The 24,188-nt window shown below is 43.4% G+C and overlaps 1 protein-coding gene across 6 annotated transcripts in view; it reads left to right on the top strand.

The window, feature by feature from the left end:
* Positions 1 to 12,539: 12,539 nt before the first annotated feature.
* The window catches only part of FGFR2 (fibroblast growth factor receptor 2), a 78,237-nt gene continuing 66,588 nt past the window's right edge, over positions 12,540 to 24,188 (top strand). The window contains exon 1 of one of the 6 annotated variants that reach the window (XM_040438021.1): positions 12,540 to 13,100. The gene's annotated coding sequence lies outside the window, so the exon portion shown is untranslated. The remainder of the gene's footprint in view (positions 13,101 to 24,188) is intronic. The other 5 variants (XM_040438019.1, XM_040438020.1, XM_040438018.1 and 2 more) reach the window with 5 other exon arrangements.

Below are 24,188 nucleotides of genomic sequence, written 5' to 3'. Positions count from 1 at the left end.
TTAGACTGCTTGGAAATTATAACAATTTCCACATAATTGGAAGCACCTAAAGTCTGGAAAATGGCATTTTATTATTACCCTTGTGTTTCACAACATTGTCCATCTGATTTTCAAGTTCCCATCATTAGGCCTTGTTCACATGGTGCAGATTTGTTGCAGATTGTATATATATATATATATATATATATATATATATATATATATATATAAATATATAAAAGCAAAATTGAGATTAAATTAAAAAAAAGATGCCTACAAAAATGCCTGACTTTTTATGAGCTTTTAGTGGTGTTTTTAAATTCTTTTTGTACATGCATTTCTAAGGGCATAGGAACATATTTATTTTTCCATATCCATTCAGTTTTTTTCTGTGGCCCGTATGTGGAATCATTCACTTCAATGGCGCCACAAAAACTAATGGAAATGACTCTGTGTCCATATGTCTGCATGGCCGTTCAGCATAAAAATAAAACATGTTCTATTATTGCCCGCTTTACAGACAAGGATAGGACAATTCAGTCATGGGCAGGACGTTTCGTTCTGCAAGATGCGGAACACACACGGCCGGTATCCGTGTTTTGCTCATTTTGCAGAGTGCAAAAATGGCAATGGCCTTAGACCTCCTGCACACTAACATATTCGCTCCATTTCGTGCATTGGGGACCGCAATTTGCATATGCAATCTCCGTGCGGCCGCCGGGATGGATCCAATGGGTCGACATCCTTCTGTTCCCCAAAAAGATAGAGCAAGTTCTATCTTTTTGCGGAACGGAAGTACGGATTGGAACCCCACGGAGGCACTCCGTAGTGCTTCTGTAGTGTTCCATTCCGTGCTTCCATTCCGCACCGTTCCACATCTCCGGATTTGCGGACCCATTCAAGTCAATGGGTCCGCATCCATGATATTAAAATCTAACAATATTAATGGCATATGGCAAATGGCGTAGCGGGAAAAAAAACTACCCAATAATTTTTTTATAAAAATTGATCAAAAAGTCGCACACACTTGGTTTCACTGGATTGGTATCACTGAAAAGAACAGATCGTCCTGCCCCTCACACAGCCCTGTACACATAGCTACAAAAAAGTTATAGGGGTCAGAATATGGTTATAAAAAAAAAAAAACATTTCCTCAAAGGTTTTCATTTTTTTTTCAGTACTGAATTAAAACGCAAAGAAAAATTATACAAGTGTGGTATCGTTGAAACCGTACTGACCTGGAGAATAAAGATAACAGGTCAATATTAGGACTATGGGAAGGCGGGGAGTGAAAAACAAAAACGCAAAAATGGAAAATCCCAGGGTCCTTAAGGGGTTAAGGCTGTTTCCTAGTGTGTGTTTTTGTTTTGCTCTGCTGCAATGCACGAACACCGTCCATGGGGCAGCCACAGCGGATCGTGGACCCATTCACTTTAATGGGTCCGCGATCCGGCCGTTCCGCAAAAAGATAGGACATGTTAAATCTTTTTGCGGAACGGAAGTACGGGACGAAACCCCACGGAAGCACTCCGTAGTGCTTCCGTAGGGTTCTGTTCCGTGCTTCCGTTCCGCATCATTCCGCATCTCTGGATATGCGGACCCATTGAAGTGAATGGGTCCGCATCCGTGATGCGGAATGCACACGAAACGGTGCCCGTGTATTGCGGATCCGCAAATGTGGTCCGCAATATGGCAACGGGAAGCACACGTTCGTGTGCAGGAGGCCTTACAGTCAGAGCATGCTTTGTGTAACATAGTAACATAGTGCATAAGGCCGAAAAAAGACATTTGTCCATCCAGTTCGGCCTGTCATCCTGCAAGTTGATCCAGAGGAAGGCAAAAAACAAACAAACTGTGAGGTAGAAGCCAATTTCCCCCACTTTAGGGGAATAAAAAATTCCTTCCCGACTCCAATCAGGCAATCTGATCAACGACCCCTCTCTAGTAGTTATAGCCTGTAATATTATTACAAGTGTGGTATCGTTGAAACCGTACAGACCTGGAGAATGAAGATAACAGGATAATTTTACCGCATAGTGTACAGTGTAAAAAAAAAAAAAAAAAACCTTTATCAGAATAGCTTTTTTTTCCTAATTCTACCCCATTTGGAATTTGTTTCTTACTCCCTACTACATGCTATGCAACTGTAAATGGTGCCATTAGAAAGTACAACTTGTCCTGCAAAAAAATAATCCCTCATAAGGCTATGTGAATGGAAAAATAAAAAAGTTAGGACTATGGGAAGGCGGGGAGTGAAAAACAAAAACACAAAAAAGGACCCTGGGATTTGGCTGTTTCCTAGTGTGTGATTTTGTTTTGCTCTGCTGGTGTTTTTTTTTTAGGCCTCCTGCACACGAACATGTGCGCCCCGTGGCCGTGCTGCGGCCGTCAAAATGCGTCCGTGTGACAGGACGCAGCTATATGAAAAGAAAAATATTTAAAAAAAATGTGCCTAATGAATGCCACTCCAAAAATATCTTGCAAAAACAACATGGGACTTTTATGGTATTTTTTACAAGTCAAAACAATGCAGGAAAATGGGGGACATAGTGATCCTTTCATTTACCAAAGAGGCTTTAAAAAATTTAAAACAGAATCTGGTTGGTTGCTGTGGGAAATTAAGTCTGTTTTCCTCAGTACCAGTTTTGGAAAATGTCCCTCAAAGTGTGGGAGCAGCCTAAGGCCTCTTTCTCACGGGCGTCATGTTTTTGGCCCGGATAAGATGCGGGTGCGTTGCGGGAAAATGCGCGACTGTAATGCGTTTTGCACGCACGTGAGAAAAATCGGCATGTTTGGTACCCAGACCCGAACTTCTTCACAGAAGTTCGGGTTTGGGTTAGGTGTTGTGTAGATTGTATTATTCTCCCTTATAGCATAGTTATAAGGGAAAATAATAGCATTCTTAATACAGAATGCTTAGTACAATAGGGCTGGAGGGGTTAAAAAAAAATAAAAAAATATATTTTACTCACCCTTAATCCACTTGCTCGCGCAGCCCGGCTTTTCTTCTGTCTTCATCTTTGCTGTGCAGAGGAAAAGGACCTTTGATGATGTCACTGCGCTCATCACATGGTCCATCACATGTTTCATCACCATGGTAATGGATCATGTGACGGACCATGTGATGAGCGCAGTGATGTCACCACAGGTCCTTTTCCTACTGCACAGCAAAGAAGAAGACAGAAGAGATGCCGGCTGCGAAAACAAGTGGATTAAGGTGAGTTAAATTATTATATTTTTTTTTAACCCCTCCAGCCCTATTTTACTAAGCATTCTGTATTAAGAATGCTATTATTTTCCCTTATAACCATGTTATAAGGGAAAATAATGATCGGGTCCCCATCCCGATCGTCTCCTAGCAACCGTGCGTGAAAATCGCACCGCATCCGCACTTGCTTGCGGATGCTTGCGATTTTCACGCAGCCCTATTCACTTCTATGGGGCCTGCGTTGCGTGAAAAACACACAATATAGAGCATGCTGCGATTTTCACGCAACGCACAAGTGAGGCGTGAAAATCACCGCTCATGTGCACAGCCCCATAGAAGTGAATGGGTCCGGATTCAGTGCGGGTGCAATGCGTTCACCTCACGCATTGCACCCGCGCGGAAATCTCGCCCATGTGAAAGAGGCCTAAGGGTCCATTCACATGTCCGTGTGTGTTTTGCGGATCCGCAAAACACGGACATCGGCGATGTGCGTTCCGCATTTTGCGGACCGCACATCGCCGGCACTTAATAGAAAATGCCTATTCTTGTCAGCAATTCCGGATCCGGGCAGCACATCGTGCTGCCCCATAGAAATGAATGGGTCCGCAATTCCGTTCCGCAAAATGCGGAACAAAATTGCGGACGTGTGAATGGACCCTAAGGCCCAAGGCGTTTTTAGAAAAAACACATGGGCACATTTATCAAAACTGGTGTAAAGGAAAACTGGCTTTAGTTGCCCATAGCAACCAATCAGATTTCACCTTTTATTTACAGAGCTTAAAGGTGGAATCTGATTGGTTCTTATGGGCAACTAAGCCAGTTTTCCTTTACACCAGTTTTGATTAATCTCTCCCATAGTTTAAAACTTCCCTATCAGATCTGTGGGGGTGCAACATTTGGGATCCCTGCCGATCTGCTTTTAGAAGAGGCCTTCTTCCTAGGTCATGTGACACCACTGTACATCGGTCACATAGCTTATTTGCAGCTCAGCCCCATTCAAGTCAATGATGCTGAGCTGCAATACCAAGCACTGCCACTATACGATGTATGGCGCTGTTCTTGAAAAGCTGCCGGGAGCCTGCATCATTCACCAGAGCTCTAGTGAGCGCAGCGGCTCCCTAAAACAGCTAATTGGCGGGGGTGCAGGGACTCGGACCCCCACCGATGTGATAATGATGACCTATCCTGAGGATAAGCCATCATTATCTTTTCCAGGATAACCACTTAAAAAATTGGCAAAAATGAAGCCACTCACTTTTGATACATGTGTGCTAATGTGTGAGATATTTATATATTTCTATAAATGAACAGCAAGGATCTAAACTCGGTTTCGGTTCCAAGTGATGTTTCATCCGAAGTCGATTCGCTCATCCCTAGTTACGACCACCCTGCAATCCTGCAGAGGTGGCCGTGCTTACACACTATAGAAAAAAGCACCAGCCTATGTGAGCTTTCATGGTCCTGGTCACCAGAGAGGCAGAGGCTTTTTCCTATAGTGTGCAAGCACGACCACCACTGATGGATTGCAGGGTGGTCGTAACTAGACATGAGCGAATTTCATATTTTGAAATTCGTTCACGCTTCGTTTGGTGGTAAAAGCAGAAATGCGCTACGGATAATAACGCAATTCTATGAGGGAATGAATAACGGATTGCCTTTAGAGGCATTCCGTTATTCATTCCGTCCTAATAGAAGTCTATGGGCTGAATAACGGATCCGTCCCGTTTCCGTTATGCAGGGGAGTCCTCTTCTGCCTAACGGAAATGCGACGGATCCGTTATGCAGGCCATAGACTTCTATTATGACGGAATGTATAACGCAATACACGGGACACTGGCTGTGTGCATTCCGCATCACGGATGCGGACCTATTCACTTCAATGGGTTCGCAAATCCGGAGATGCAGTGCGGAACGGAACGGAACCGAAGCACTACGGAGTGCTTCTGTGGTGTTCCATTCCGTGCTTCCGTTCCGCAAAAAGATAGAACTTGTCCTATCTTTTTGCGGAACGGTCGGATCGTGGACCCCATTCAAGTGAATGGAAATTTGCGGTCCACAGCACGGGCAGCACAAATTCGTGTGCAAGAGGCCTAAGGGAAAGATCCGTACCTGTTCTGTGCTTAGATCCGCACCTGGTTTTGGCTCAAAAATCACTGATGGAAATCACTGACTGAAGACATTTCCATTTTTCACTGACGTGTGCTATCCGCATTTTCCACTGACAGCACACATACATTTTCTTCAATGTGTCTCTTCACAAATCAGTATTTTTTTTACTGACCGTGGGTCAGTGAAAATATCACGGCGACATGCAGTACTGAGGCGGACCAAGCATGTCCATTGAAGTGTATGGGTCTGTGAAAATCATCGGTGTTGCATCCGTTTTTCACTGACCGATACGAGATGCTCTGGAAATTAATTTTCAGCTGAGCTGCATCTGTGAAATACGAATGATACACGGAGGATAAAAAACGGACACAAGGACCAAACACAGATGCTCCTCGGACATCTTCAAGGATGTAATGCAGAATGATTTTTTCATGGATGTGAAATGGACACGGAATGTGAACAAGGCCTGACGATGTGAATAAGGGCGCATTCACCCAACCGTATGTAATATAAACCTGGGTTCACATCATGTTATTGTCCTACGTTTAATGTATACGTTTGGGAGGGAAAAAATTATTCAAAAGCGTAGCACACTACGCTTTTCCATTCTGCAGAGTCTGTCCAACTTTTTTTTTTTTTGCTATTGCATTTCTTTTTTGTGTAACTGAAAAACACAGCTTAAAAAAAGGCCAGAAAAGCACCATTTGGTCAAAAAGCACCATTTGTGTGTGAAGGAGTCCTTTGAGTTCATTTACAAATAAGGTTTTACTGGTGTTTTTCTGCAGTTTTGCATATTTTGTGGCATTTTTGTCCATGTTTTTTTTGCTGCGTCTTTGGCAGAAAAAAACTGCTAGCTCCACATGTTAGGGCTCATGCACACGACTGTGTGTATTTTGCGGTCCGCAAAACACGGATCCCCCAAAAATATGGATGACATCCGTGTGCATTCCGTATTTTGAGGAACGGAACAGCTGGCCCCTAATAGAACAGTCCTATCCTTGTCCGTAATGCGGACAATAATAGGACATGTTCTATTTTTTTGCGGAACGGACATACAGAAGCGGAATGCACATGGAGTAACTTCCGTTTTTGAATGAATGGTTTCGCGTACGGTCCGCAAATAAAAACGAACGGACACGAAAAGAAAATACGTTCATGTGCATGAATTCACATCAACATTTATTTTTCTGTTCTACTGATCCGTTTAAAATAACGGATCTCTGACGGAAATGGCTAAACCGGATGCCAAATGTGCATAACTGATGCACAGGGTCTGTTTAAATTTTTTTCAGAATCCATTTTTTTCTTTATTTTTCTGTTCTTCTGACAGATCAGAAGAACAGAAAAATAACAGTCATGTGAACTCTCCATTAGTTGCCCATAGCAACCAATCAGATTCCATCTTTCATTTTTCACAGCTCCTCTGGAAAATGAAATGTGAAATCTGATTGGTTGCTATGGGCAACTAAGCAAGTTTTCCTTTCTAAAAAAATGAAATGTGAAATCTGATTGGTTGCTATGGGCAACTAAGCCAGTTTTTCTTTCTGAAAAAAAAATTAAAGGTGGAATCTGATTGGTTGCTAGCTAAGCCAGTTTTCCTTTGATAAATCTCTCCCACTGTTTGCAAAAAAAAAACAACACCAAAAATATGCAAAAACGCCGGTGACCGAAAAAACCTTGTGCTGGCATTTGTACAGCCCAAATAAATGTGAGTGCAAATTCATGTGTGTATGGACCCTAAAACAGATGCCAGAACCGCAAAAAATCTCACCTGGTTGCAAAAACGGTAGTAGCAAAGAAATCGCTTCTGTCCTGTATTTCCTAGAGGCCTTCGGCTAATATCTGGAGCTGATGTTTCTACTGTGAAACCTCACCAAAAACTGCAGGTGCAGAAATTACCTGCATTTGTGTCTTTTTTCACAAATAGTAGGTTTGAGCATGTGTGTTTTAGGATTTTTATTTACATGAGGTTTTCTACAGGAAAATGTGTACCATAACTTCCTGTGTAGATCAGTATGAAAAAAGCTATTGAAACAAAACTCCATTAAAAAAGGATCCCCCAAAAATATGGATGACATCCGTATGCATTCCGTATTTTGCGCATCAGAACATCTGGCCCTTCACAGAACAGTACTTTTCTTGTCAGTAATGCGGACAATAATAGGACATGTTCTAATTTTTTGCGGAACGGACATACGGAAACGGAATGCACACGGAGTAACTTTTTTTTTTGCGGACCCATTGAAATGAATGGTTCCTCATACGGAAACCAGGAACGGACACGGAAAAAAATACGTTCATGTGCATGAGCCCTAATACTTTATGTCTGTGGAGGCTCCACTCTTGGTTTTGGCTCACAATCACTGATGGAAATCAGTGACCAAACACTGACGTGTGAATGAGGATTTAGGCCTCATGCACACGACCGTTCAGTTTTTTGCGGTCCGCAAATTGCGGATCCGCAAAACACGGAAGCTGCCCATGTCCATTCCGCAATTTGTGGAACGGAACAGGCGGCCCATTGTAGAAATGCCTATTCTTGTCCGCAAAACGGACAAGAATAGGGCATGTTATATTTTTTGGGCGGGGCTACGTAACGGAGCAACGGATGCGGGCAGCACACGGAGTGCTGTCCGCATCTTTTGCGGCCCCATTGAAGTGAATAGGTCCGCATCCGAGCATTAGGCTACATGCACACGAAGGTTTGCAGATAGGATGCGGACCCATTCATTTCAATGGGTCTGCAAAAAATGTCATATGTTTTTTTTGCGGACCGCAAAACACATACGGTCGTGTGTATGTAGCCTTATGCTGCTGTTTTTCTGCCTGAAATATGTGCAGAAAAAATGTGCGTAATCCCTTAGGCTGAGTGCACAAGTGACTGATTAGCTGTCAGATCTGCAGCGTTGTACAGCAGTGATGGTCAGTTCACAGTGTTCGCCAGCGAACACATGCGGGCTGCCATCTTGACTCACAAGTCCGGCGATGCACAGGTAAGCCCTTACCTGTGCTGGTCTGAAATCAAATGCCGTCACCGGGAGCAGGCAGGTCCGAGAACAGCCGTCGGGGGCCTTCATCGGGCTGTTCTCGGAACTGCCTGCTCCCGGTGACCGCATTTGATTTCAGACCGGCTCCCGACACAGGTAAGGGCTTACCTGTGCATCGCCGGACGGATGAGTCAAGATGGCAGCCCGCATGTGTTCGCTGGCGAACACTGCGAACTGACAATCACTGCTGTACAGAACCAGCAAAGTAGATGGGATTTCAGCAATTCAGTCACAAGTGGCAGAAAAAATCCGCAGCAGAATCTGACCTGTGGTGCAGATTTTAAAGAGACACTGACAGGCCTTCTGAGCATAGTTAGCTCTTTATATGCCCCCCTAGGTCTTATAATAAGTTCCCAATTAATATAAGTATTATCCCTGTGCGCATTATAAAACGTTAAAAATAATCTTTATAATCACCTCTCCTTTCTGCCCAAGGGGCGTTCTTTGTGGCGCATTTGTGCCCAGCCGCGTCCCAACTGCCGGGTCCTTAGACACGCCCATCTCATTAGTATTCACTTAGCTGGGCGGTATTTCTCAGTCCCCGACATTCGGAGATCCTGCGCATGCGCCCGGCACCCTCGCTCGCCGGGATCACATTGCGCCAAGTGAATACTAATAAGATGGGCGTGTCTAAGGATCCGGCAGTTGGGACGCGGCTGGGCACAAATGCGCCACAAAGAACGCCCCTTGGGCAGAAAGGAGAGGTGATTATAAAGATTATTTTTAACGTTTTATAATGCGCACAGGGATAATACTTATATGAATTGGGAACTTATTATAAGACCTAGGGGGGCATATAAAGAGCTAACTATGCTCAGAAGGCCTGTCAGTGTCCCTTTAAGTCTACAGAATGAATTTATACTGCCCATCTCACCCTTTCCCATGCAATGAATGAAACGGTGTCTAATCTGCAGCTTTTCTGCAGCATGTGAACCCAGCCTTAGTGAACGAGAGTTGTCATTCACCTCTCTACAAATGCTAGGTTTCTACAATCTGTTGTACCTGCATTAGGGATCATGCACGCGAATGTGCCATGTTTTGCAGTCCGCGGAACGGGCCGCACATAATAGAAATGCCTTTTCTTGTCTGCAAAACGGAATAGGACCTGTTCTATTTTTTGTGGCCGCATTGAACGGAGCAACAGATGCGGACAGCACGTGGAGTTGAAGTAAATGGAACTGCACAAAAAATGCGCCTCCGATGCGGAACCAAACCACCTTAGCGTGCATGAGTCCTTATTAGGGCTTCTGCACACATGAACTTAGCCCAGCTGTTGTCCATCACTATTAGGCCTCATGCACACGACCGTTGTGTTCATCCGCAGCCGTTGTTCCGTTTTCCATTTTTTTTTCGCGGACCCATTGACTTTCAATGGGTCCGTGGAAAAATAGGAAAATGCACCGTTTGGCTTCTGTGTCCGTGATCCGTTTTTCCAGTCCGTAAAAAAAATATGACCTGTCCTTTTTTCACGGACAACGGTTCACGGACCCATTCAAGTCAATGGGTCCGTGAAAAATCACGGATGCACACAAGATAGTCATCCGCGTCCGTAATCCGTGTCCGTGATCCGTGTCAGTTTTTCCTATTATTTTCAATGCAAACTTGACTTAGTTTTTTTTTTCACTTTTCATGTCCGTGGATCCTCCAAAAATCAAGGAAGACCCACGGAAGAAAAAACGGTCACGGATCACGGAACAACGGAAATCCGTTTTTCGGACCGCAAAAAAAAACGGTCGTGTGCATGAGGCCTAAAGCAACACCATAGAAAGCGCTCACGTTCAGTTTAGCAACATTTTTTTTCCCTTCGAAACAAATGTATAAACCACGCTCTTCCTATAGAGAAGTCGATATCGAAACACCAGAAAAAAACGGGAAAGGCGTCAGCATATTTTGTGTTATTGTGACCCTAAAAAACACCAGTAGTGAAAAAAAACACTTGTATGTCCTGCATTTCATATTTTTAATAGGCCTTCTGCTAACACCTGGAGCTGAAAATCACAGGTACAAAAAACACCACTAAATCTGCAAAAGTGCAGAAAAAACGTCAAGGCCTCATGCACACAACCGTTATTCGGGTCCGAATCCGTTGCTCCGTTCCGTGGCCTTGCAAAAAAAATATAACATGTCCTATTCTTGTCCGTTTTGCAGACAAAAATAGGCATGTCTACAATGGGCCGCCTATTCCGTTCCGCAAATTGCGGAAGGCACACAGGGGGCTTCCGTTTTTTGCGGATCCACGGTTTGCGGTCCGCAAAAAACAGCACGGTGCATGTGCAGGTGCGGACCCTTTCATTTTCAATGGGGCCGGAATGTGCTGTCCGCATCTGTATTTGCGGATCCGCATCCGCATTTGCGGATCCGTGCTTCCGTTTCCGAAATTACAGACAAGATTAGGCATTTTCTATTATAGTGCCGGCGATGTGCGGTCCGCAAATTGTGGAATGCACATTGCCGGTGTCTGTGTTTTGCGGATCCGCAAAACACTTACAGAAGTGTGAATGGACCCTAAGGGTCCATTCACACGTCCGCAATTTCGTCCTGCATTTTGCGGAACGGAATTGCGGACCCATTCATTTCTATGGGGCAGCACGATGTGCTGGCCGGACACGGAATTGCGGACCTGCACTTCCGGGTCCGCAATTCCGTTCCCGAAAAAAAATAAAACATGTCCTATTCTTGTCCGCAACTGTGGACAAGAATAGGCATATTCTATTAGTGTCGGCAATGTGCGGTGCGCAAAATGCGGAACGCACATTGCCGCTGTCCATGTTTTGTGGATCCGTGGATCCGCAAAACACATTATGGATGTCTGAATGGAGCCTAAGGGTACTTTCACATTAGCGGCAGGGGACTCCGGCAGGCTGTTCCGGCGAGTGAACAGCCTGTCGGATCCGTCTTGCCGCTAGTTCATGCGTGCCCCCGGACTGCCGCTCCATCCCTATTGACTAAAATGGAGGCAGGGTCGGAGTTCCGGCGGCGGCACGGCAGCGCACGGCGAGAGGCAGCCGGACTAAAAGTACTGCATGCATAAGCAAGTTTTCCCTCTGATTCTTTTTGTGAAAGCATAGCATCTGGACTGACCTGTTCATCTCAATGGGTCTGTGTACCCGAGTGTCGTTTTTCACGCATCATCTTTGCATTCGGGAAAAATCGCAGCATGTTCTATATTGTGCGTTTTTCACATAGTTCTGGCTCCATAGAAGGGAATAGGGTTTGCGTCCGGATACAATGTGTTTTTCACTGATGATTCTAGGAGACGTAAATTGTTATTCTTCCGTTTTTCTTTACACGTGTGAAAAACGGATACAATCTGAAATCTAAAAATGAGATCTTTAGCGAGTAGACGGCTTCATATTATACGAACGGATTTATTAACGAGGAGCGATCATTTTTTAGCACGCTGAAAGATCGCGATGGACTAGAAACGAACCATTTGTTGCTCGTCTTTGAATCGCTCATACTTATTACATCACACGATTCTCGTTCACTGTCGCTCGCATGCCCGAGAATCTGTACGATATTCGGTCTGTGTAATGGGGCCTTTAGGGCTGCATTTTTTTTTTGCGGCTCGGATGCGGACCTATTCACTTCGATGGGGCCGCAAAAGATGCTGTCCGCGTCCGTTGCTCCGTTCCGTAGGCCCTCAAAAAAATAATAATAGAACTTGACAAGAATAGGCATTTCTATTATGGGCGGCCAGTTCTGTTCCGTGTTTTGCGGCGTGGTCGTGAGCACGAGCCATTAGTCTTATGTGTGAACATACCCTGACAGAAGAGGACAACTCAGGGAAAGCAGTGTTGCTTTTAAGCAGAGATGTTCTTTAGTGCTCAAACGATACCTCAAGTGCCAGCGGCGATGACGTCACAGATGGCGCTTCATCCGCTTCTAATTCAGGTTGCATTAACGTGCACGCTGAAGAGGTAGAAAGAAGTAGAGAAGGAGACGGAAAAAGAGCCAGAGCGCACATAGCATAGTAATTCCAATACAAACAAACCATCCCTCTGTGCAGTGATGTGTGCCAAAGCCTGGAACACAGAGAGAAGGAGGGAATAAGGATGGGAGGGATACAGAGAAAAGACTGCTGCCGAAAGCCAAAAGCAGGGACAGAGGATTGGGCAAGGGGAGGACTAGAAGTTCAGGTTTCAGACAGAGAGGAGTGCCCAGGGAGGAGGAAAGGGCTGGGAATGTGCATGAAGAGTGAGGGGGAGGGAAAAGGCTCCTCCACTTTCCATTGCTCCTCACACTCAGGCTGCACTGCCTGCACCTCACCTCTCTGCTCACTTTTGGAAGTTCACATATTTCTTACCTATGTGGCTTGTTTGCTGTTTTTGGTGGAGTTGATACAATTACACTGGTATTTGGGGGATGCTTGAGCCGATTGCTGTGGATTGTTGCACCTTGGGATTGCTATTTTCAAAGGTTCAAAAAAGACTCTTGCATCTTCCAAGAAAAGAACACAGGACTTGAGCTGACCTCACTCATTCACCCTGGATGGGGGATCTGGCTGTTTCCCCTCTTTTGAACCTCACTCACTACTTGCTGTTGGGTCCTGCTGCTTGAGGATTACACACCCTGGACTGTGCTTCCTTTGGGATCCCTATGCCCAGCTTTTGGAGAGAGGGAATTACTTCTCCTGATTGCTAGAACTGAACTTGCGAATCTATCCCCAGAGAGTTATTGAGACCTCTGTGTTTCGTCTTGCCAGGCACACGCCTGCTGCAAGACAGGGGGATCTTTTTACACCACAGTCTTTGCAGGTAATGCCAAAAAAAGTCATTTGCGCCGCTGCGTCTTACTTGTTACCCCCTATGTGCCATTGGCCAAGAGTTCTGGCAGTGCCCCCCCTTCCAGGTTTATCCATTCCAGGATGACACTGATTAGCTTATTGTGTATCTACTTGAATTCAATGTGATACTATGATTGATAAGGGGGTTAAATAGGCGATATACAAAGAGCGAGGCCATGGAGGGGTTAATAGGTATATAGTTACTAATATTCCCTAAGATATATTGTTATTTTTTTTGCAAATGTAAAAAAAAAAAAAGTGGATGATAATAATAATAATAATGGGGTCTGATCATGTACACAAAGTAAATGATCAGATTCCCATTAATCAGATGGAAATGATTATGAACATTTATATAATAAACACTGTCATTCATTGACACTGATTTATCATATGGAAAACTGAACACGTGTACAAATGAGATGTGTTCTTGGAAATTGCTACAACGTTGCTATATGTGTAAACAAAAGTATTGTGATTGTATCAGTATCGCTTACAGGGCAATCGCTTATTGCTGCCTTTTTGGTTAATTCTTGTATTTACTGCAAAAATAAGCAAATGAGTAAGTGTGACAGTTGAGCGTGGCGTAGGTAGGGTTAATCTCCCCGTATACGTGAACCTGTCTGTTTCACGTGGGCGATATAAGCCTTAATTGTTGAAAAGTGGAACAATAGGAATGGGAGGTCCTGTTTTGTCATTGTATTAAGACTCCGCTTTAGATCTTTGGTTCACTGGCTTTGCCTTTGTGTATTATCTATATTTTATCCTATGGGACTGGCTGGAAATGTTTGACTGGCAAACAAGTTTGTGTTCTTGGTAAAGTTGTCCGTAGACTCTTGGAGATGATTGGTTTCCAATGGGTCAAGTATTCTATAACCTTGTAACGATGCAGATTATTCATAGACACGTGCTGAAGATTCACTACCGGTCTGTTCAATGTGCCTTGTGTGGCGGTCAATCGAGAGTTCACAAGCCCGTCCGATGAACCTGTCCAGTTGATGGTTTTACGTACAAGGATTATCAATACAAGTCTCGCTATAGGTCATATCGTACAAGAAACTGAGGCATGCATGGGCAGCTAGAGGCACAAGAAAATTTTCTGCTGCAGCGCCTCTTGGAATGCATCTAGTCTTACTAATACTACCATCAACATTGTGCTTCTCGGCTCCATGCCTGGGATGGAAGGGGTTAAATGCTTTAAGGCGCTCCAGCCTTTGCATTCTTCAATAGGTAAATGAAAAGTTCCTTGCCCTGAATAGGTTAGACCTGTCTGGTTATAAAAGTGTCTTAACTAGTGACAGATTTACACAGTCTTGGGGGGGCAGGTATGGGAGAATTGTAGGGTCTCGCTCATGTCTGGGGCCTGCTAGGAATGTCACATCCCTGTGCAGTGTAAACCTATTTTCTCTGAGAGGCCTTTTATGTTCTTCATTTATAACAAAGGATTCCTCTTCTGTGTGGAGAAAGTTGGCAATCACGGTTTGGTTAACTATTTACACTCCAAATAGAGCTCCAGTAGTGAAAGTTCCACCAACCTTATGTAATATTCTTAAAATTAGGTTTATATATAAATATATCTAAACCAACCTTTAACTATGAGGCTAAAGATATCCATAGATTATTAACAATCAAACCAGTAAAAATTGCTGTGTCTATGGTGCAAATGTTGGTTCTGCTCAAGGGAAAAGAGTGGTGGGAACTTTGGATCTGATTTTAGAATTTTCTCATTGGTGCTCACCATTGTAGTGTTTGCTTTGATGTTGTCCCAAAAATTCATGTTGGGCAATGAACGGGAATGGTATTTGCCATGATGGCAAAAGTTGTAGAAAACTTTGTATGATGCCCCTTTCCCAGTGGAGAAGAAAATTGGAAGCTGGTCAGATTGAAGAGGACTCTTCATCCCGTTGGCCAGCTTGAGTATTGTAGATAAACAGCCATAAGAAATCCACAGGTTGTCTTCCCGTAATCTAAACACTGCAGTGACTTAATTATGATGCACCTCAGGAGTTGAGTAACATATGCCAACTGCTGCAATTCTTCTGCTTAGAATGTGCCCTGTGTTTGGATTCCTACAGGGTTCTAAATGGTCCTTTCATGCTCGAATCTGAAGTGTTTTGGAAGGGTGGGGGGGGGGGGGGGGGGAGTGCTATCTAATTAAAGTAATTATCAGTACTCTCCAAGCCGTAAGACCAGATTGTTTTGCTGGAGAAAAATCTAGATTTCTTTTGTATGAAATGCGTATTGTGCCAGGCCTGGTGAATGTACATTGTGCTCTGGCATCTGGGGAGTATGATTGTATGTTCGTGTGAAATTTTGCATTCTTAACCTGTAAAGTGAAGTGGATGTAATGGCTGTAGAGGTTTTCAGGTTGCATTGTAACTTATAATGGGGGGTTGCAAAAGCTCCTTGATTGTAAGTAGTGAGAGAGGCAGCTCTCCCCTCCCTCCCATGCCTTTACAGAATGCCAATTAAAATGCAGATTAGACACATTTTGTGATCTCTGCAAGGCTTTAGAATTAATATCTATGGTGGGGTGTTGAGGGAGGAGGCCAGATCTTCTTGGAGCTAAAATGAGAAATTGTATATGGGATTTGTAAGCGCAATTCAAGGCGATGAAGGCGCTTTGCCTTCTAGGGATTTAGTATTAATGGGTGAGCAGGGGTTAAACCCCTTTTTACACGGAGGATTGAAAGAACTTTAGAGATAGCTATGTTAAAGTGGGACAAGTTGTGTAAAGAAGGTGCCGTTTTAATGAGACGGGATGTTCTTATAATTGGAATTTCTACCATAGAAAGTAGCTGCTTGAAGTCCTAAGAATGGCCTCGTTGAGAGAATGGAAACTCCAAACTGGCTCAGACATTGTTTGGAGATGCTCGGTTAATTGATATGTGCTAATAACTGCATCGGGCAATAATGGCTTCAAAGGCGGCTTTGATAATATTTCCTTGGACTACTTTCATCAGAAGGGTTAGAGTAGGACTACAACCTCTAGTTTGACCATGAGCCTCTTATTCCACAGGTGGCGGGGCATTGGTTTGTGGCTAATTAACTTGTCTTCCCAGTCCTTCGGTTGTCCTCTTCCGTCAAGCTGCAAAAATTCCATTCAGCTATGAGAAATGTGAATAATTATCAATATGGCCGTCTTTATAGCTGCTACTAAGCTTTCTCATAAACAGACAGTGGGTTGTTAAATAGATTTTAAGTTAAAATGACTGAAAACTAGATGAAAATTCCCTCAAAGTGTACCCCCACCCCCAAAAGAACTGTTGGATTGCAGACAGTAGCATTGATGATCACTATACAAAAGCGGCTGATGAATTGTTTCTATGGAACAGAGAGACTTTTATTGTGCTAATGTCGTCATTTGAAGAAAACAATGCCTGATCAGGGGTGGAGAGGCTCAATAACCTAGTGTCTCTTTGTCTTCTTCCAATGTCTCAATTAAATCTGCTATAATCTCAAAACTGGGTAAATGACCCAAATCAGAAACTGAATTGTCCATGTCAGATATTTTAATTTACTGCAACTCCAGCTCCACAAGTCTTCATCTAAAATTAAAGCTACTACTTGCTTCAAAACTGGAGGGAAGGTAAAATAAGCCACAGTCCTGTCTACCATTGACCTTATTATGGACTGTCTATTGGAAAAGAAAATCAATGATTGACTAGGACATCTTTAGGGGGTTGTCTTTAGAGGGTTGTTTCATGGTCTACCCAGAAACAACACCACTGTCGTCCATGGGCAGTGACTGGTATCGCCACTCAGCCCAATACGCTTCCAATGTGCCAAACACAGGCCGTGTTCAAGAGGGGTGCTGTTTCTGGAGGAAGAAGAGCTGCATTTCTGATCATGATCAACAATGACTTAATAGAGTATGTAGATACAGGGATAAAAAAGGAGGTGATCACGTACTGTGCTACTGTAGTAAACAGGGAATTTATTTCAAATATGAGTTAAAACATAGACTTGCAACACGTTTTGAGGAAGGACCTCCCTCTCCCTCAGGGACATGTGGTGTTAGTAGAGAGCAGAGCATTGTCTGCTTGTGACCGCGTGTGTTCATATTTCATATTGTATACAAGACCACTTTGTCATGTGTGACCATTGAAATTCCCTAGCTGTTCCTACATTTGTCATTTCCTTGGCTTGAGGTGCCTCGTGGTTAAGTCCCATTAGGAAAAAGATGTGTCTGCTTGAAATCTGTCATTGTGTTTGTATATGTTAGTCAATCTATGGATAGTCACCCCCTCCTCCACACCCCCAACCCCCTTCTTCTCAGGTCAGGGTCTATCTGAAGGGCCAGATTGGGAGAGGTGTGATGGATGGATTAGTGACTGGGATGTGTAAATTGTCCCAGTTCCCTCAAGATCTCATCCTGAAAGTGAAAATGAAGTAAACAAATATCCAGTAATGGTCTCCAGGTGCTAAGATCCTCACTCCCACCTTATAAACTAATTACATTATGCCATCCCATTCTCTAGTCAGACAATTGTTGTTTACATTGCATGTGGTCAGGTCTTTTGTAGTCTGTGAGGTAATTTGGGAGGTTTTTGGCCTTTTAAGATATCATGGGAGATAGCCAGGTGAGTTAATTTGATGCTAGGTCTATAAAGCTGGCCATACACATTATACTTTTTTCGGCCAAAGCCAGAGAAAACGGCGGGTTTGACCAACACACTAATGTGTGGGGAGCTTCCGATTCTCACAGAAGATGTCGGGAGAGACAAGGATCGGGCAAAATGAATATTTGTTCTCCAGTGAGATAAACCGCCACAAGAACTGTCTGGCTGCGACTTTCTCTGTGCTCCCTGTAGTTTACACAGACACATTCGGCGAGTCGAACATGTACGTGTATGTATGGGAGAGACAAGAATCGGCCAATAGCTATTGAATGTGTGTGTGTATGTATATATATATATATATATATATATATATATATATATATATAAAAAAAAGTCTGAATATCAATCCCATAAAATTACACAGAATTGAAATCGATCTGAACTGGATCATTCTTCATCTGTTTCTTTAGTAAATGGGATGGAGTAGTTGTAATTACACTGTATCCGCCTATACAAGGGAGACAACGCGAAGTTAATGCTGAACCAGAAGCAGTACAAGTGCCGCTACTGCTTCAAACAGCTGATTGGTGGAGTTGCTGGGAGTCTGATCCCCGTCGACCTGATACTGATGACCTATCCGGAGGATAAGTTATGAATATTGTTTCACTGCACAACCCCCAAAATGTGGATTTGACCTAAGGGCCCCTACACAGACACACATGAATTTGCACTGGTATTTTTTTACCACTAAAAAAGCCACAGTAACCGCTCACATTTCTTCCATACCACATGCAATTTTTATGGCTTTTTTTCGTTCAGCGGTGTCTTTTTCTAAATGACTATGTGAACCATTTTTTTCTGGCTTTTTTTCCCAATAGAGAAGATGTGAAAATGCCAGAAAAGCTTCAGCATACTACATTTTTCAGAAAACGTCAGCGATCCAAAAAGAGCCACTAAATTGGCAAAAGAAAAACATCTGGAGCTGACATTTTTACTACAAAAAATGCACCAAACAATGCAGGTGCTAAAAAGGCCACAAAAATGCACACGTGCGCAAACATGCTAGTAAGAACCTATGTCTGAACCCACCCTCAAGGTAGGTTTTTTTATTTCCTCCAAACCACCAACCAACTGTCCATGATTATGGGTAGTCCAGCAATACAAGCATCATTAATATGGAGGCATTTTTAAATGCAAGTCCTGCCATATACACGAGGTCTTAAGTGGTGATGTTTCTGCATGAATTCTTCATTTTGTACCCAAAATGAAGATCAGATCCCATAGAGGGAATAGGACACACTTTTTCTCTATTTCTCCCCTCATAATTTGATCAAGATTCTGGGTTATAAAGAAATGTACATGAAAAATGTCCTTGGAACAATGGAGTTCAGATCCTCCTATACACTTAAAGCGATATAGGGATTATATGATGTGTCATGCAGCGCCCCCCTCAGGACTCGAAATGTATTATTTAAAACGAAACAAGTTACTTTCCTGAAGGAACCCCTTTAACTCCGTAATAAACATGTTACTTCTAGCGTCACCTGCATGAAATTCTCCTTGAATAGCTTTGAATGGCAATGTGTCCATAAAAGTATCCAAAATATTTGTACAATTTTTGGTAGGCTCTCTGTTGTTTTTCCCAAAAACAGTATTTTTTCATACTCTTATTTAGTGGAGTTTCTAGCACCTTGTGCCTGGTGACCTGTTGGTCCACAAAATGTGGATATCTTCTGTGTGTATTTTGTATTTTTCTCACTCCCATCAACAGAAAGGACTATTCTCCTCCTCGATACGGACGAGAATAGAACGTTTTATAATTTTCTAAACGGTCGCCCAAATCCGAAAAACATAAAGCAGTATCCATAGAAATCAATCAGTGTGTTAACCACAAAAATGCAGATAGCTTGCGGATGAAAAATACGGTAATACGGTAATGAGCATGAAGCCTTAGTAGGTATCAGGTATCTTCAGAGTCTACCAACGCCATGTTATAAAAGAAGAACAAGATATAGCCCGATATAACATTATTCCTATATTTAACAATATGGACGAAGAAATGAAATATTGTCGACTTCAGTAGCCAGAGGTTGGGTTCACATGGAGTTATTTGGAGAAGGTTTTGAGGCAGATCTCACTTTGGGTTTTGCAGCCAAAACCAGAATTGGATCCAGCAGGAAGAAGTGTAGGTCCTTCCTTTATATTTGTGATTCCTTTCGAATCCACTTCTGGCATTAGCTAAAAAACCTGTCAGAAAATCTGCCTCCCAAAAACTGTTTAAACCTACCCAAACAGTCCATTGAATTTGACTTTTTAATGGTCCAACAATAAGACCTGTCCTAGAAATCAATATAACCAATCCAAAATGTTAGGGACAGAGCACATCTTTAGTCCTGTTGGTTACCCAGCCCCAGGTTTTGTCTTGATAGATAGTTCTTCTGCCACATATGATTATCTGACCACCGCACATCTGTCATGACAGAGATTTCATAAATCCAGCATAGATCACATTGAATAAAACATGCGGGTTATAATAATATAACCTTTTTGGGAATTAATGTTTTTCGAGCTGATGCTCAACAAAGAGCCCAGTGTCCGCACTCGTGCATTCTGCGGTGGGACTTACTTTATGTGGGGCTGCATTCATATTTTGCTAATAAATTGACTGTTATTTTTGCTCTAGTGCTAACATGGACACTAAGGAACAAGCGGAAGTATTGAGTAATTCTAAGACCAGCACAATATGAGCTTATTATTATTTGTCGGACCACCCCGCAAGGGGCCATAATGTCACAATTCTTTTGCTGCTAGGAAGGTATTTGGCGCTTTTCTCTGCCAAATCTCCCTGGTCTTGTTTAGTTTCCTAAGTTTAGCCAAGTCATTCTGGCATTGTCCAGTGTGCAGGGCTCACATGCGGGGCGAGGGACGGCAAGAAAGCAGAGAATTGGTGATTGTGGCTGCAGGCCTCTGCTTGTCCCGGTGTGAGTTTAGCAGCCTGTGCTTGAGTGTCATTAATCACTGGCAGGTTGACAGCTTCACACTGGAGCCCTGCTCTTTGGTAGACATGGAACTGGCATTTGGGGATGACATAAAACAGACCCCCGAACCGAGTGGGGAAAAGAATCAGCAATTAGGGCAGCTTGAGGCGGCTGTAGGTTTAAGTAGCAGTTACAGACTATTCCTAGCCAGTTCATAAAAAACAAAATGCTGACTAAATCCTTGTGCTGCACGTTCAGTCGAAGCAGTCCGCAAGAATGCATGGATTCACACATACCGCGCAAAGTACACGTGACTGCAGAAATAGTTTTCCTGAGGCAGATGATGTTTAGTGATTTTCATAAAAAATATAAAAAATCTGTATATTTTAGGGGAAAAAAAAAGCCCCTGGCCCCCAAGACCTGGGGTACCCATTGGCTCCCCTGCAAGATAGGAGAGCTGTAAGCACGTTGTGCTATTATATACAGGGGCAGAATGGCCATAGAGCCTACAGGGAAATCTCCCGGTGGGCTGATGCTCAAGGCTGCTGGTCGGGTACATAATTATCTGACACTTATGGTGTTAATTAAAGGGGTTGTCCAGGCTTTTAATATTGATGGACAGGTCATCAATATCAGATCGGCGGGAGACTGTATAAGGAGAGGGCGCGCACCTCTCTTCCTGCTCACTGCTGCTGTCTATGGCAAAGCAGGAAGAGAGACGGGAAACGGCACATGTGCGCTGCATGCTCCGTCTCCTCGTACAGCTGATCGGTGGGGGTGCCAGGGGTTGGACCCCTGCTGATCTGATAGGTTATCAATATCTTAAGGATAGATCATCAATATTAAAAGCCCAGACAACCCCTTTTAAGGTTGGGAACATCAGGCACTTATGTACCTGGCTGGCAACTGCAAGTGCCCTGATGATTTAAATTGCATTGCCATCCTCAAGACATGGCAGCTGGTGATGACCACCACATACAGCAGCTTCTGGGAGGTATTTTGTGCTGCACTGTGATATTTGGTCCTGCTGGGACAGTATTTCGTAATGCACCGTGGTATTGCTGACACCTCCCCCTCCAGTTGTGTTGCCCTGCCTTCTGTCAATTTGGACCAGTCTACATGGGACCACTTTTAGATTTTCCAGGGCCACTTTAAGTTCCCAGTCTATCCCTGATTATATACTATAATTATCGTTCAATTATGTAATCACATTATAGAATTTATGCCCTTTAGATAGTGCCCGCATACTCTGCAGCGCGGTACAAAGAGAATCCCAGTTTAACATCCACAAAAACCACTTTTTTGGTCCATTCTGTAGATCTAGTCCAATGTACCATCATTCTCGTTATCTACTACCATTTGTGACGTCATTGGTCGTTAGGTGGTTGGACCCGGAATGGCCTCTACACCAGGGTCCCGATATATAGTATTTGGGTTTGCAAGTGATGATAGGAAATGATGAGGATATTCATCCTGAATGGGGCTAGTCCAGACTGGTAGTGTTTGCAACCAAGAAGTTTGTACATGTTGTGTGGTAGGATTTAACAGAGCATCGGTTTGGCTAGTCCATGGAAAACAATTTTAGAAGTTCTTCAAACTCTAGGCACATTTACTGGTCTAAGAAAGATGGTTACATAATGCTGTGTCTTCACAAAGCAGGATCACATCTTGCAATAGCTTCTTCACTGTTGGGTCACTGAAGCTCTCCTTCAATGCCTTATGGTATCGGACTTAGGACAGTAGAAGAGGAAGACTGTACCACTGGATGGAGCCATTGCTGGCTGCCTGTGCTCTCAGAGGATGACACTTCACACATGCAGTTTTTGTGTCAGTTTTTGAACCAAAGTCAGGAATGGATCCAAAAAGATGGAAAAAATATAAAACGGAGACGAATACTTCTCTCTTTTGTATCCTATCCTGTGTGAAAAAAAACTGCATTGAAAACTGCAACAAAAATGGCATGTGTGTTGCCAGCCTAACCGGCACCGTACGTCTTTCCATTACAATATGGCAATAGGCTTTGTAATATGTACCTATGTAAGGTGAACACGTGCCGCCTTTCTCATGTGAAGATCATGGCTTGAACTACTACTAAGGCTACTTTCACACTACCGTTCAGAGCGGGTCCGTCTGATGTCTGCACAGACGGATCCGCTCCTATAATGCAGACGTCTGCATTATAGTTTAAAAAAAATTCTAAGTGTGAAAGTAGCCTAAGCGGATCCGTCCAGACTTTACATTGAAAGTCAATGGGGGACGGATCCGTTTGAAGATTGAGCCATATTGTGTCATCTTCAAACGGATCCGTCCCCATTGACTTACATTGTAAGTCTGGACGGATCCGCTTGCCTCCGCACGGCCAGGCGGACACCCGAACGCTGCAAGCAGCGTTCAGGTGTCCGCTTGCTGAGCGGAGTGGAGGCTGAACGCTGCCAGACTGATGCATTCTCAGCGGATCCGCGTCCACTCAGAATGCATTAGGGCAGTACGGATGCGTTCGGGGCCGCTTGTGAGCCCCTTCAAACGGAGCTCACAAGCGGAACCCCGAATGCTAGTGTGAAAGTAGCCTAAGAGAGTCATGTTAAAATCGTGGCATTTTTGAGATTTTTTTTTAACCCCCCCCCCTTCTCTATAGGATAGCATTTAGGCCATGCGAGAGACGCATTAGGCTGTGTTCACATACATAACATATATGTTGGGAAAAGGAGTCCAGCCAAAAAAGGTGTATATTATTCTTTTTTCCACAATGGATCCCTATGTTGCTGATGACACTGTACGGTATACATCGTGTATACGTTAAAATGGGACAAAAATATGATGTAAACACAACTCACATGTCATCGAATGCCTAAGCCAATTAAGACAAAATAGACAGTAAAAGAGACTACAGTCACACACATTTTCCTGCATAGAAAACTTCTCTGTTGTGCACATGTTATCTCTGCAGATCTACTATATTAACATTACCAAGAATGTAAAAACATCAGACACTACAAACACAGCCTGCTGATATGGTATCAGACCTCAGAGCAGATATCTCCTGCAAAGTGCTGATGACCTTCATCTATTGGAGCTAATTGAAAATAGCTAGAGTGTAGGTTCACCTTTGGTGAACCTATCAATGCATTATGGCATATCACTTTATAGGCTATTCTCTAATATAGTTTTAACTTCTCCTGACAGCTTGCATTCCCCATGTAATAACCATTCTGGAGCCTCTATACCTCTGACTCTATGATATGCCATTCCTTTATTATTCCGGCTAGAACTTATTAATTCATTTCCAGAAGTTTGCAATGAAGCTCAAGATGGGTGTTACTAGTTGGAGGTGTGTCCCTGCACAGTTTGACACTGGCAGCACTGATTGGATAATGTCAGGCTCTCTAGGGACTCACCCCCAACTGGTACCACCCATCTTGACCGTCATTGCAGACTGCTAGTAACTAATTTATAACTTCTAGCAGGAATAATAAATGAATGGTACAACATAGAGTCATAAGAATAGATGCTTCAGAATTT

Source organism: Bufo bufo, chromosome 6, assembly GCF_905171765.1.
Source record: "Bufo bufo chromosome 6, aBufBuf1.1, whole genome shotgun sequence".
Taxonomy (NCBI): domain Eukaryota; kingdom Metazoa; phylum Chordata; class Amphibia; order Anura; family Bufonidae; genus Bufo; species Bufo bufo.
The sequence above is the reverse complement of the archived record's forward strand: the minus strand, read 5'-3'. Positions and strand labels throughout refer to the sequence as shown.